Raw genomic sequence first — 13,146 nt, forward strand, 5'->3', positions numbered from 1 at the left:
ACAGTATAAAAACGTAAGAGACAAACACCAAACTGTGTGGGTTAAACATGGTAAGCTCGGGTTTCCATCCCTGCTCTCGGATGCCTTGGCTTCAGGCGAGATCCGAGGAGTGCAGGATAGGGCTGAAGACTGCATTCCAGACACCCTTTTCCCTCAGTGGTATGGTGTGGGCTGGGAGTAGGGCAGACATACAAACCACGCTGAATTCAAAGTAAATCAGGAGTAAACTTCAAAGCCCCCTTTTGGGGCGGGGTATAATAGATTGAAATATTTTTAAAGGAAATTGAATGCTTTCAAACATGCTGCCTTTTTTTTTTTTTTTTTGAGATGGAGTCTTGCTCTTGTTGCCCAGGCTGGACTGCAGTGGTGCGATCTCGGCTCACTGCAACCTCTGCCTCCCAGGTTCAAGGAATTCTCCGGCCTCAGCCTCCTGCGTAGCTGGGACTCTAGGCACCCACCACCATGCCTGGCTAATTTTTGTATTTTTAGTAGAGACAGGGTTTCACCATGTTGGTCAGGTTGGTCTGGAACTCCTGACCTGAGTTGATCCACCTGCTTCAGCCTCCCAGAGTTCTAGGATTACAGGCATGAGTCACCGCTCCCGGCGGAAACATGGTTCTTATCTGATCAGGCGCAGTACTTTCTTTTTTTCTTTTTTTTTGAGACAGAGTTTTGCACTGTCACCCAGGCTGGAGTGCACTGGCACAATCTTGACTCACTGCAACCTTTGCCTCCCAGGTCCAAACCATTCCCCTGCCTCAGACTCCGGAGTAGCTGTGATTACAGGTGCCTGCCACCAAGCCCGGCTATTTTTTGTATTTTTAGTAGAGATGGGGTTTCACCATGTTGGCCAGGCTGGTCTCAACTCCTGACCTTGTGATTCACCTGCCTTATCCTCCCAAAGTGCTGGGATTACAGGCGTAAGCCATTCAGGTGCTGTACCTTCTGGGGCTATGCGTTGCTGATGAATTGTATGTTTCATTTTGTCTGGAGACAACTGAAGGATACGTGGGGTTTTCAGGCAGCCTGTCCTGCCCTTCCACCCCTTCCTCTGGGCTTGCCCCCCTCCTCTTCCAGAAGCTTCCTTTCCCATCTTCTTTTTCATTTTCACTTCTCAGCATCATTTTTAAGGACCCATAGGCAGCAAGATACATAAAAACACTTTGATGATTACTTACAAATGAGTGCAGCAGGCAGACGAAGCGAGAGGGAGGCAGCACGAATCCCAGGCTGTGCCCAGGGTCTCAGAGTCTCGGGTCTTCACATGGGGTTTTCTCCACAGGGTTGTAGGCCTGGTACGCAGGAACATCTAATCACGTGCAAAACCTACACACACCATGTTGATTTGGCTCACACACATGGGAAGCACCGTTACTACATTTATTTTATAATTAATAGTGGCTTGAGAAATTTGTTTCTTATTCTTAATGAATTTTTCTTCGAGGGACGTTTGAAATCTATTATTTCAAGCTTAAGTCTTGCAAATTTGTATTAGCTCTTTGCAGCAATACCTTTCTACCATATCAACATAACACACACCCCCTTCTCAGCGGAGCAGTCACGGAACACGTATTTCCTTTCATGAGCGAAAAGATTAACATCATCTTCAAATAGTTCCTCAACTGATTTTTTTTCTTGTGCCGAAGATGCTGATGAAAACGACAGGACTGTACTGTAGCTACTATTTGTTTCTATTTCTACCCTGCTGGAAGAATGAGCCTTTAATCCTAAAGTTCCCCAGCGCCTCAGGCCATCAATAGTGTGGGAGATCCACTTAAGACTATTTTTTATTGCTTTTTTTTCTCCTGGTAAACAACCTAGTTAAGGATAGCCCGGCAGTTCATCACTGGGTAAAGTTTTAGTGGCTGGACATCTGTGCATGGCATGAGTAATCATCTCGCCCTGGTTAGGATTAGGCTGCTGGAGGGGGCGCCCCTCAGGCTTTCAAGTACCACGGACCCACCTTGTCCTTGGGACATGGGGGCCTGCATCCCTTCCACAGCAGAGCAAGGCGGTTATTAAGGTTTATTTAAAAAGGCATGCAATTCGTAATCACTGGTTGATTCTGACATATTGTAAGACCTGAAATCCTGTTTCCTTTTGAAGACCGCCTCTTTATAATACCACAACTAAATAAGTATATTTCTCTACGTGGAAGGCCTCTATGTTCCCTACAAAGTGTGGGAACTTTGTAAAGTGTGATTCCAGGGAACGTGCTCACAACCCTTGAAGGCCACATGTCCAGCAATGGAAAGCCATGTATAGAGTCACCTCTGGTAAATACATTACTACCACATCTCTCGGTCACACTTTTAGGCCCTTCCTACCACAGGATTCCAGTATTAATCTTCAAGTTTTATGATTTATATGTGCAAACTGGAAAAGATGATAAAGTAAAATTGTAAGGTAATTTGAATATTGGAATTGGACGTCAGTTGAGCTAATTGTGACTGTTTTAACCTTAAAGAAGAAAAGGCTAAATTTCTTTTCAAATATGTGGATGACAAAATAATGTATCGTTTTACAGAAAACAGATTAAAGAGATAGAAGAACCAATCAAAGAATGGCATGGATCGTGTAACAAGTCCTGTGGATGCTTTAACCTTGAAAACCACAAACAAACTCTGCAATAGCTTGTTGCTGCTGAAGCCCAGCTGAGGCCCTTTCAGTGCTAGAATCTTAGGGCAGTTTTGGCTACATATTTTCTCCAAAAGAACAAATACTGCTTTCTGACGTTAGGATCACACAAGAGATCTTAACTATTTGGTAGTTTGAAGACATAATCGTTGTTACATTAGTAAAAATGGAAAAGTGCACATTTCTTACAAAATCCTACAACTTGGAGAACGGCCAAGTACCTGCTGGCCGGGAGGGGAAGCTGATCTGACCGGCTCGCTTCCTCCCCTTGGCGTTGTTTTCTACAGAAATAGAGTCAAATGCCTCCCACAATGCCACTCCTCCACTGTCAGGCTGGAAGCCTCCTAGCGCAGAGCAGAAACGAGAATGATGTGCCCTTTGTTGATTTCCCCCTCAGCGTCCAATGGCCAGTGGCCAGGAGGCAGCCCTTGGCAACTAACAATGAAATCGGAAATGGGTTGTGGTAAATATTTCCCCTCAAGGCCCTTTCCCGACCACAGCGCCAGTCAGGTTCAAGATGGACACACTCAGATGACTAACGTGTGGCTTTCTGATGCTTTGAGCTTGTCTGAGGATGCTGGGGAAATAAATTATTGTTTTCCCCACATTTAAAAAATTGAGACCAAAACTGACAAGGTAAGCACCTTAAATATTTTTTAAAGCTCCATAAATTCGGATGGGCACAGTGGCTCACACCTGTGATCCCAGCACTTTTCAAGGCTATGGTGGGAGCATTGCTTGAGGCCAGGAGTTTGAGACCAGCCTGGGCAACAAAGTGAGACCCTCATCTTTACAAAAAATTTAAAAAAAATTAGCTGTGTGTGGGGGCATGTGCTTGTCGTCCCAGCTATGTGGTAGACTGAGGCTGGAAGACTGCTTGAGCCCAGCAGGTGGAGGCTGTAAAGAGCTATAATCGTGCCACTGACTCCAGCGTGGGCGACAGAATAAGACTCTATCTTAAAACAATCAAACAAACAAACAAACACAAGCAGCAATCCACAACCTTAACATCTCATAATATTTTATTTTTACAAACGTTCTTTACTGCCAGATATTAAATTGTGAACACAAAAAGATAATGAAACAGCTCAGTGTTGGGGAAATAATTGCATAAGCCAGGGCCATTCAAGATGTGATGAATATGGAATGTCCAAAAAAAGAGACAACATCAACTGTTCATTATGTGGTTGCAGTCCTCAGGTTTGTGCTGCTTGGAACCTGTAAGAGGGATCAGCACTAAAATTGTATAAAATTAATACAAATGTATAGAATCATCATCATTAAGCTTTTGCCTATCTTAAACTTTGTTTCACTATGCTGTTTATGACCATTAAATTACTAACATATTTACTGAAGCTACAAAACCTTCCCGAGAGGCTTCCCATTTTTGGACTTAGGTTGAACACTGTCACTTGCTTTGCATGTCTTTGTCCATCTGACGTGTTGCATCTTAGGGTAATATTCACTGCATAGGACATTTCTATATAATTTACCTCTTTCTGAGTCAATAGCCTCTTTGCCTTCTCAAACGCATCATTTTTTCTACTCACAGATGTTGGAATCTACTTAGTCTTCTAAAGTTTTGCATAATGCATATTAATACCATTGTCATCTGCACAATGAGAAAAGTAATTAACATCTTAGATATTAGTATACTTTATGAAGTAAGCATTTCTTGATCTTTTTTAGAGCAGTAGAGTATGTTTTCCTATGCCAAGCCTCCTACCTACATGTTTTACAGGTCTGTGAATAGCAAAAGTGAAGAAATGAGAAACAAGTTAATGAGCTTGCTTTCTTGCTGGCTGGCTGCCTGCGCTTTTAGCTGCTTCTCTGAAATTCTGATTGATCTAATCTGGTAATTTAACCTGCTTCATGGCAAGCTGGTATAAAATCTATAAAAACTGTTTATCAAAATTGTTAAAAATGGCGGAGGTGCTGGATTCACATGTTCTTTATAGCTCAAAGTTTTTAGAAAATCCTTCAACTGTCCTAAATCCCCACATAGAATAAAAACCCACCGAGCCTCCCTCCCTCTTCAGATTCTCCCTCAGCCTGAAAGGAACAGGAATTTCTGCCTCGAGACCAATTCTAGGTTCATTCCCATTTTCTCACCCAGCAGAGCACTGGCATCTTGGCTTTCTGATTAAACATCCCTGGCTGAAGACACAGGTTCCGTTTTTAGGTGGAGTACTTCTTTTTTCTTCTTGAATGCTTAGAAAGTGTGGTCAAGTTAGACTGGATTTTATCTTGAAAATGTCAACATAGATCAAACGAAAGATTGCATATGAAAATAGATTTATGATTTAGAGAGAAGAATAGGCTTGGCTTGGTGATTCTGTTGGAGGAATTCTTCTGATGTGAAGATTAAGAAGAGTGTTATAAGGCAAGATACTTAACGGAAGGACGAGAAGTAGATGGAGCAAAAGAAAAAAAATCTAAATCCCAGAGTTAAACGAAACAAAGTAGTGTTTATAAAAATCATATTTTCTTTGTATAAAATGTTATCATCTATAATTTATTAATCAATACAACTGTAGGAATCCTTGATGCTAAAAAAGATTAAAATTTTATTTTTCCTAAACAGATTTTTTGATTTATTAATGTTCTTTTCACACTATAGAGAATCTGAGTCTAAAGTTACGTAACTTTTAAAAACACATAGAGATCATAACGTAATGTGCCAACACACAGGGGCTCGGTTTCTTTAGGCCCTGGGCCTGTGTAGACACTAGAGGTCAGGTTCAGAGGGAGAGCTGGAGGAACACACATGTAACCACTTTCATTGTGAACCCCCAAATAAGGAGGCCTCCTGGGAAAAACAAATATGGGTTCTTTGAAAGAGTTCAAGCTTAATATATCTGCGCATATCACAGGATCAGAAAGTTTCTCTCATCTTAGTACAAAATCTGTAGGGCTGAGGCAGCTGGGGTGGGCTTTATGGGTTCTGAAACCACTCGTTCTTCCAGGTAATAGGATAAATGTGCAGAAAACGTGATGCCCTTCCTTCCACTGAACCATGTGACCTCACTGGTGTTATGTGATATTATACAACCAGGTTATTTTGGGCTCACTTACATATGTTTATTTTGATTACTTAGTTTTCCGTAGTAATTTCGTGATTATTTCTTAAGAGATCCAGAAATGTATTCTTCCTTCGTGCCCATGCTCTTCATAGCTCTGAACTGGTAGCCATTTTATTTTAGCTACAAGATGGATATTTCAATAATTTGAAATGAGTTAATGTGAGCCCAGATGCCAATCTGATCCAGCATTTTAAGTGCTCATAAAAATCCAAAACCCTGCAATAACATTAAATCCCCATATGCAGAGGAAAACAATTCACATTTTTGTGGCACTGGCAGTGAACCTGCAGACATTTCTGCCTGGATTGTCTGTTAAGCCTCCTACTATATGAATGTAGCTTTGGAAGAAAAGGGCTAAGTTAGGTTTAAAATGTCACATTCAAAACGTTGTGCATATAAGAAATATAACCCCAGAGCCAAAAATCACTAATGAAAAGAAATTACGCTGGTTGTGTAAACACTGTGTTCTTGAGGCAAGGAGGTGATTGTTTTTTACTGCAAAGGAAAAATCTATTCCATTAAGGGAGGGAGGGGAGGCCTCCTAGGAAAGAGCTGGGAGCGTCAAATCAGAGAGGCTGTGGGCGGTGGCCTGCACTAGCCGAGGGCGGCGCGGCTGGGCCCCGGAGGCAGGTGTGCTGCTGCTGGGTGAGGACCCGCTTCCCCGTCTCTACAGCTCTTCCGGTCTTTTCCCAGCAGGTTCTTTCCTCCATCACGTGGCAACGGGGACGCTGCTTCCTTTGGGCCTTTCCTGATCCTTCCATTGTGGGTCAGTCTTCGTTTTATGAGCTCCCTTAACGCTTCGTGCTGATCCCTGAGTTGCAATGGCAGCTGCAGGGATGTAGCCTGGGGCAGTGCCCAGGCTGTGCGGCTGCCCCCTGCACGGTGGCTCTGTTGCGCCCCGCCCGGGGCGCTTCCTGCACCGCCAGCCTGCTCAGGATGCACTTCTGCCAGCAGCTCACAAAGCATTTGGCAGCAGGGGATTGGCCTCCTGCACAGGAAGTATGTGGCTGATGACCGTCGTGAGCGTGTAAATAGCTCAGAATTTAGAATTAACATTCAGATTTGTTGAAAGTTGTTAAGAAAAACAAACTCAGAGTTCCCAGGGGTGGGTGCTCCAAGGAATAATAGAATGGAATCGAACAGTTCTAAGAAGCCTGCCAGTGACCTCCGGTGTGAAGCCACTACCTGCAGTCATAGGCCACCTCTTTCCTCAATTTTAAGACATAAAAATGCAGGTGACCCCTTGTGTAAGGTCAGTAGGTCACATCCACAGACCACCCCTCCTAAACCTTCCGATTCTAGATTGTCCTAGAAGAAAAAGTGAGTTAAGTGGAGCCCAGCCTTATTTCTGAGGCTCTGCAGGTTTCTTAAGCTTATACGGAAGCCACTTTTCCAACTACAGTGGGTGGTGTTAGGGACATGGGCACTCCTTGGGAGTCAACGAGGTAATATATGTGAATGGGCTTTGGATCCCTAGGAGACTAGAAGATATAAAAATCCAAGGTCTTACTGTAATTACTTGGCTTACAGTTAAACTGAGACTGTACAGCTGTCTCTTGGTATTCATTCTCAGGGAGTTCATATGCTGTCTCACTAAGGAAATGAGAAAAAGATAGGACACCCGGTCTGTGTTGCTGAGGAGTGATTTATAAAGAGTGCGCTGGACATGGTGAGAGCGCACCATTTAATACAAGTATTTTTCATTAAGGCTCAATTATTTTACATAATTCTATTTCTTGTTGAGGTCTGTGAATAGATACAGCTATTTTCTTTATAATCAGTGACCTGAAGTTGAAATGAGTGGAGTGGTTTTAGACGCAAGTGCATTAGTTTGTCCTTCCTCCATTTCATGCTTCTCTAAAAGCCAAAGTCCTTGAACAGATGTTCCTAAGATTTTTCCACAATGTAAATAAGTGACCCCTAGAGAAAGAGAAAAACCGTAGCATGGAAAGTTTTCAGGAAAAAATACTTTGTTTTTCAGAAATTATAAATGACAGTAAATGGAATAAATATGAATATGAGAATATTTATGAAATTTAAACTATAACATTCTTTTTCTAATAGTACCATCATTGTGTGGTTTTATCTTTTTATAGATATTTCTTTTGGAATTTTGGTCGTCAGAAACTAAAATTTGCTTTTCATTTGTTTTTGACTTGAAACTCTGCTTTATTTTGTATTAAAATATTTAAAAAATTCTCTTATTACTCTATTCCTGTTTCCATGACAACATAAGATGTTTTTTAAAAAAGCATCAGCATTTCTGAAAGTTGTATGGTATTTTCAATTGCATACCTAGGGAGCAATTATAATTATAGTTTCAAGCGATGGTTTGGAGCTTAAAGCATCTTAATATTTGCCAGTGGAATTTTAAATCTATTAATTCACTAAAAGACAGATTTTACTTTCTCAACCCTGAACATACCATTTTAAACTTTAGTCAAAACCATATATTCTCTAACCTGCCATTGAACTTTCTTAGGAGCAAGCATATTACCTGTGGAAAGATGATAGCTTGCGAAAGAATCTGAGGGAAGGGGAAATACGGAAAGGCAGGTACAGGGTGGCGAGGGAGCATCTGACTCGTTTGTAACTAAATAACTCATGAGTTGAACTAAGGCTGTCTGCCCCATCCCGCCACCACTGAACGCAAAGCTGTACGGAAACAAAGACGAGGTTTTAACTAAGGAACCGGGATTCAGAAAACAAGCTAGTCCAGAAAACAAGGGTCAGTGCCACTTCCCTGCTGTCTCTGCTCTGTTTTGCAATATGTGTGGCATCTATCTTCTGGGACAGTTATAAAATATGGGTTAAGGAGGTGAAGCTGCAGGGATGGTAGAGAAATAAAAAAGTGGCAGATATACAAGAAGGGAGGAACTAGTGCAAGTAAGAAAATGTGCAAACCCAATTTTATATTGAGCTGATTGCTCTGGGTCTCATTGACCTTGGCAGGACTCAGAGGGTCATATTTTATGTGGATGAAGCATCTTCAATTTCTCCTGCATCTCTGGAGCATGCAAATGTTCTTTTCCATCCCGAACCCCTACATTCTTTATATTCCTCAAAGTTCTTTTGTATTAATAGACGTTTCTTGACATCAAGACATGTTTCTTGATGGTTTTTGAATCTATCTTGACACGATCTTTTTTATTATTAAAGAAAAATATCTTTTTGATTTTGACTGAACTTTTGAACCTCTGGCCTCTGGTATGATACTAGAGCTTTCCTGACACATTCCCCACTGTATTTTAGAAATAGAGTAACAAAATTAACTGAGTTTATGAGTCACATGAAGTCATCGTCCTCAGATGTCATCATTAAACATGATGGTTCACCTCAGTGTTCTTTTCTTGGTGGATTCTGACTTGGGAAGGTCACCCTGGTGGGGTTACTGCACATCTGCACTGGGAAAGCGTTTCTAACAGAATCCTTTTCATGACCGCATCTTCCCATTCCTTATTGAGAGCTGCATTTATTTAGAGAATTACACTCAGATGGAGTTAAAGACAAGGGAAGGGGATGAAAACACATTCTGCCTAGAGCGTTTCTCAGCAATCATGTATGAAAGAGTGTACAGCTCCCTGGCATGCTCTCGTGTCCCCGGTTTGCCTATCACCAGCTGCTCTGCCTGCCAAGCTGTGGATAATATCATTTTCTATGTGTAAGAGATCAGACTGAATTAATCCTTCAGGGTGCAAGTGACGACAGCACTTTGTCTAACAGGAAATTTTTCAAGATGTAACATACATTTTTATAGTAGCTCAGGCTGGTGCTTTTCACATCTTTGGCTATCTTTGACATGCAGACAAGAATTAGTAAGATTCTGTGAGCTGCAAATAAGAGAAAACTCTAACAATAAAGAAATTTAAGATCTCAGAAAGAAGTCTAGAAATAAGACAGGTTTCAGGTTGGTTGATTCAGCATTCATGGGTGTCTGAAAAACCAGGTTTAGTTCATTCCTCCCTCCCTCTGCCTTTTGTGTCAGCCCCTTCTCACCTCTGACAACGAGATGTTTGCAACCCTTTCAGGTATCACATCCAGACCAAGGACGTCCAAAGGCAGGAAATGGGCTGTATATTCCAGGGTCTTCTTAGGAGTACGAAAACATTTCTTAGAAACCCCCTAGAAAGTCTCCTTTTACATTATATTGCCCAGAAGTGGATCACTTACCTAGAGAATCCATTGGCAAGGTGAATATTACCTTCGTCACTGGCTTAGACCAATCACCACTCACCTAGACTTGGGAAAAGGGTGAACTTACCCCATAGTAGTTGACAAATATGCACTCTGCCTTCTGAGAAGACCTTGAAATGGAGACAACCAAGCATAACTGCTACACTCACAAACAAGTCTGAGGAATATTTCAAAGAGATCTTAAAAGTTCTCTAAATCTCCAGATTGAAACCACAAAAGAAATTTTATATTTGAAAATAAAAATTCTGGCCTGCTTTTATGTATCTATGTCCAGTTACTGCTATGTGATGACTGTGTTTCATAAGTACCCAAAGGAATTTCAACATTTTCAGAGATACTATCACAAAACAAATACATGTCAATTAATAGTGAACTATGCCTCAGTAGCAAAGAAGCTAAATGCCTGTTATTTACAAAACCAAATTTGTTTCTCATAAAATTTCTGTGGCATACATATTAACCCATTTTTCATGTAGACAAATTAAGGCTTAGAGAAGATAAAGGCTTGAATGAACTCTTATGGCCAGTAGGAATCCAGATTTGATTTCTAGATATTTTGGAGATGTTCATTGAAGTGAGTTAACATAATCTGGGCTTCAAGTTTTTTTTGTAATATGCATGTTCAATGTTGCTAGTTACAGATGATTGGATGCAAGTGATCCATTTCCTCTTTACTGATGTGATACGGCTTGGCTGCGTCCCCACCCAAATCTCATCTTGAATTGTAGCTCCCACAATTCCCATGTGTTAGGGGAGGAACCCAGTGGGAGATCATTGAATCATGGGGATGGCTTCCCCATACTGTTCCTGTGGGAGTAAATAAGTCTCATGAGATCTGATGGTTTCATAAGGGGAAGCCCCTTTCACTTGATTCTCATTCTCTCTTGTCTGTCACCATGTAAGACGTGCCTTTCACCTTCCTCCATGATTGTGAGGCCTCCTCAGCCACATGAAACCGTGAGTTCATTAAACCTCCGTTTCTTGATAGATTACCTAGTCTTGGGTATGTCTTTATCAGCAGTGTGAATGGACTAATACATGATCCATATTCTTTTGTAGAAAGGGCTTAGTATGTACATATAAAATAAAAATCCTAATATTCACAATTTGCCTTTTTTGGAGATTGTGTTCACAAGTTCCACAAAAGGGCACATAGGATGTGCACAAAGCATTCCTCTTCATCTGTAGGTAGCATCATGATAGGTGTTTGTTAGTTACAGAGCATGTTTCCCCTGGGCAGCTTCAAGCACTCCTTAGAATTTACTCTGGTGAGTACTCTTATGATTAATACTACTATCCTTCCTTTTTGATACATGATAAACAAATGGACAAAACACAAATGTATTGAGTTCTTTGGTCTTTCACATTGCATTGCATGGGCTGGTGAACTGAAGGAAAAGTGAGATCATGGTCTTCATGGAGTAGGGAGCTGGTTGGGCTGGAATGAAAGCCAGCCCTCCGCCCTTATTGCCTGAGGCTTTGTTGGAGTTGCGGCTTCATCTGTCCATTTGAGATGGCTACACAAAGAAAGGGCCACCAAATCTACCCTTTGTGCCGTGATGGAGCTTAGCACCTTGTGGAAAATCCACACACCTGCAGCTCCATGGTTGAGACAAATGCGTGCTTTGGAGGAAGCAGCCCATTCGGCCAGTGCTACCCATGAGAACGTCTGTGCAGCCAGATGCTCAGGGGCGGTGAATGTAGTGGGGGCGGTTGGTGGGGATGCAGAGGCAGTCTCCCATGTGGCGGCTTCTAGATGGGGAGCTGTGGAGAGTGGCCCAGTGGCAGGGTCTGCAGCCAGGCAGACCCGTGTGTGGCTGGAGGAGAGAATCAGTAAAGCAGAAACAGGAGAGACTGCCGTCTGGACACCCTCCTGCTGCCTAGTACTCTACCAGCTGCGGGGACAGAGCCACTTTCTATCTCGATTTCTTAGCATAACAGACCCTTAGTAATCTCAATAATAGTAATCCTATCAGTCCTAATAACTAATGATGGGAACAACAGCCTTATTGATAGCCAAACACCAAACGGAATTACTTTACAAGCATGACCTCATTTTATGATCACAATCAGCCTGGGAATTAGGCCTTATTGTCCCTATTGTGTAGATGAAGAAACAGAACTTCTAAGAGGAGATGACACTGTTCAAGTTTGAGCAATCACTAAGTGATAAAGTCAAATGTTGCACCCGTCCACCTGATTCTCTAATTAAGGAATGGGAGTTCTAAATAACCACACAGACACTCAGTTGCCCTATAGATATGGTCTTTCAATAGCTTTGAGTGACTCCTTCTTTCTCAGTTATTATCTGAACATACAGAGCTCATTCATGCTGGCTGCCCATTTATGACATTTTTTCCCATTAGGGCTGACCTTGTTACAAAGAATAAGACAAACAGCCCATAAAATCCTCCTGTCCAAAACCACCTGGTTGAAGGCAGCATCGTGGGGTAGGCAGAAGGTGAGCAGTCTCTCCCACACCTGTGGTCGTCAGCGAGGCCAGCGTGGCTCCACACGGGTCCGTTGATGGCTCTCCTCCACTTCGTTACGTTTCACTGTGTCCACCACTCCCTACTCCGACTCTTGGAAACCCCCTCCTCCCCTGGGCTTCAGACGCCAGCAGAATTCCTGAGAGCTTGGCTTTGGTGTCAGACAGACTCAGTTCTGCTTCCCACCCATTCGGGGATGCTGTCTACCTTTACAGCGCTACGCCCAGTCTCCTCGCAGCAACGAGAGAAAACAGCAGGACTTGCTGCAGAGGTTTTTGTAAGGACTGGGTGGCGTGCTTGTCACAGTACCTGGTGAACCCTGCAGTGTAGGCAGCACTCACTCCTCCTGGCCTGGGGGCAGGGGGTAAGAACGAGGGTCACTGGTCAAAATGAGAAAGCAGGCATGTGGCCATCTGTGCCAGCGCCTCACGACCTCCTGCAGCAGAGGACCGTGGGAGTCATCATTCGTCCCTCGCCTCTGTTCTGAGATGGCAGGACCAGATGGCATCAAAGGAGCAGAGACCTGAGGGATGGCTGTCTGCCCCGTGCAGCCTGAGAGCTCCTATCTGGGCAGCCCCTGCACTAGCCACCTCCCAGGGGCATGTGGATCCTTCTAGTTAGTTCCTGCTCCCTGATATGACCTGGAGTGGTGTTTATTGTAGACATCCGTGTCTCTGTGTCTCCAGCCAGGCCTCCTGGGTGGCTGAGGCAGGGGAGATATTTATTCTCAATGACATCCATAG

The 13,146-nt window shown here is 42.8% G+C and overlaps 1 long non-coding RNA gene across 2 annotated transcripts; it reads right to left on the minus strand.

Moving 5' to 3' along the window:
- Positions 1 to 7,452: 7,452 nt before the first annotated feature.
- Positions 7,453 to 10,776, minus strand: LOC108306663. 2 transcript variants are annotated; one of them, XR_005200860.1, is made up of 3 exons: positions 9,717 to 10,776; positions 9,056 to 9,186; positions 7,453 to 7,640 (listed from the first exon to the last, which is right to left on the minus strand). It is a non-coding gene; the product is annotated as an uncharacterized LOC108306663 (long non-coding RNA). The 2 variants fall into 2 exon arrangements; XR_001826219.2 differs by having other exon boundaries at positions 8,625 to 9,186.
- Between the last annotated feature and the right edge of the window lie 2,370 nt (positions 10,777 to 13,146).

Source organism: Cebus imitator, unplaced genomic scaffold, assembly GCF_001604975.1.
Source record: "Cebus imitator isolate Cc_AM_T3 unplaced genomic scaffold, Cebus_imitator-1.0 Scaffold73, whole genome shotgun sequence".
NCBI classification, from domain to species: Eukaryota; Metazoa; Chordata; class Mammalia; order Primates; family Cebidae; genus Cebus; species Cebus imitator.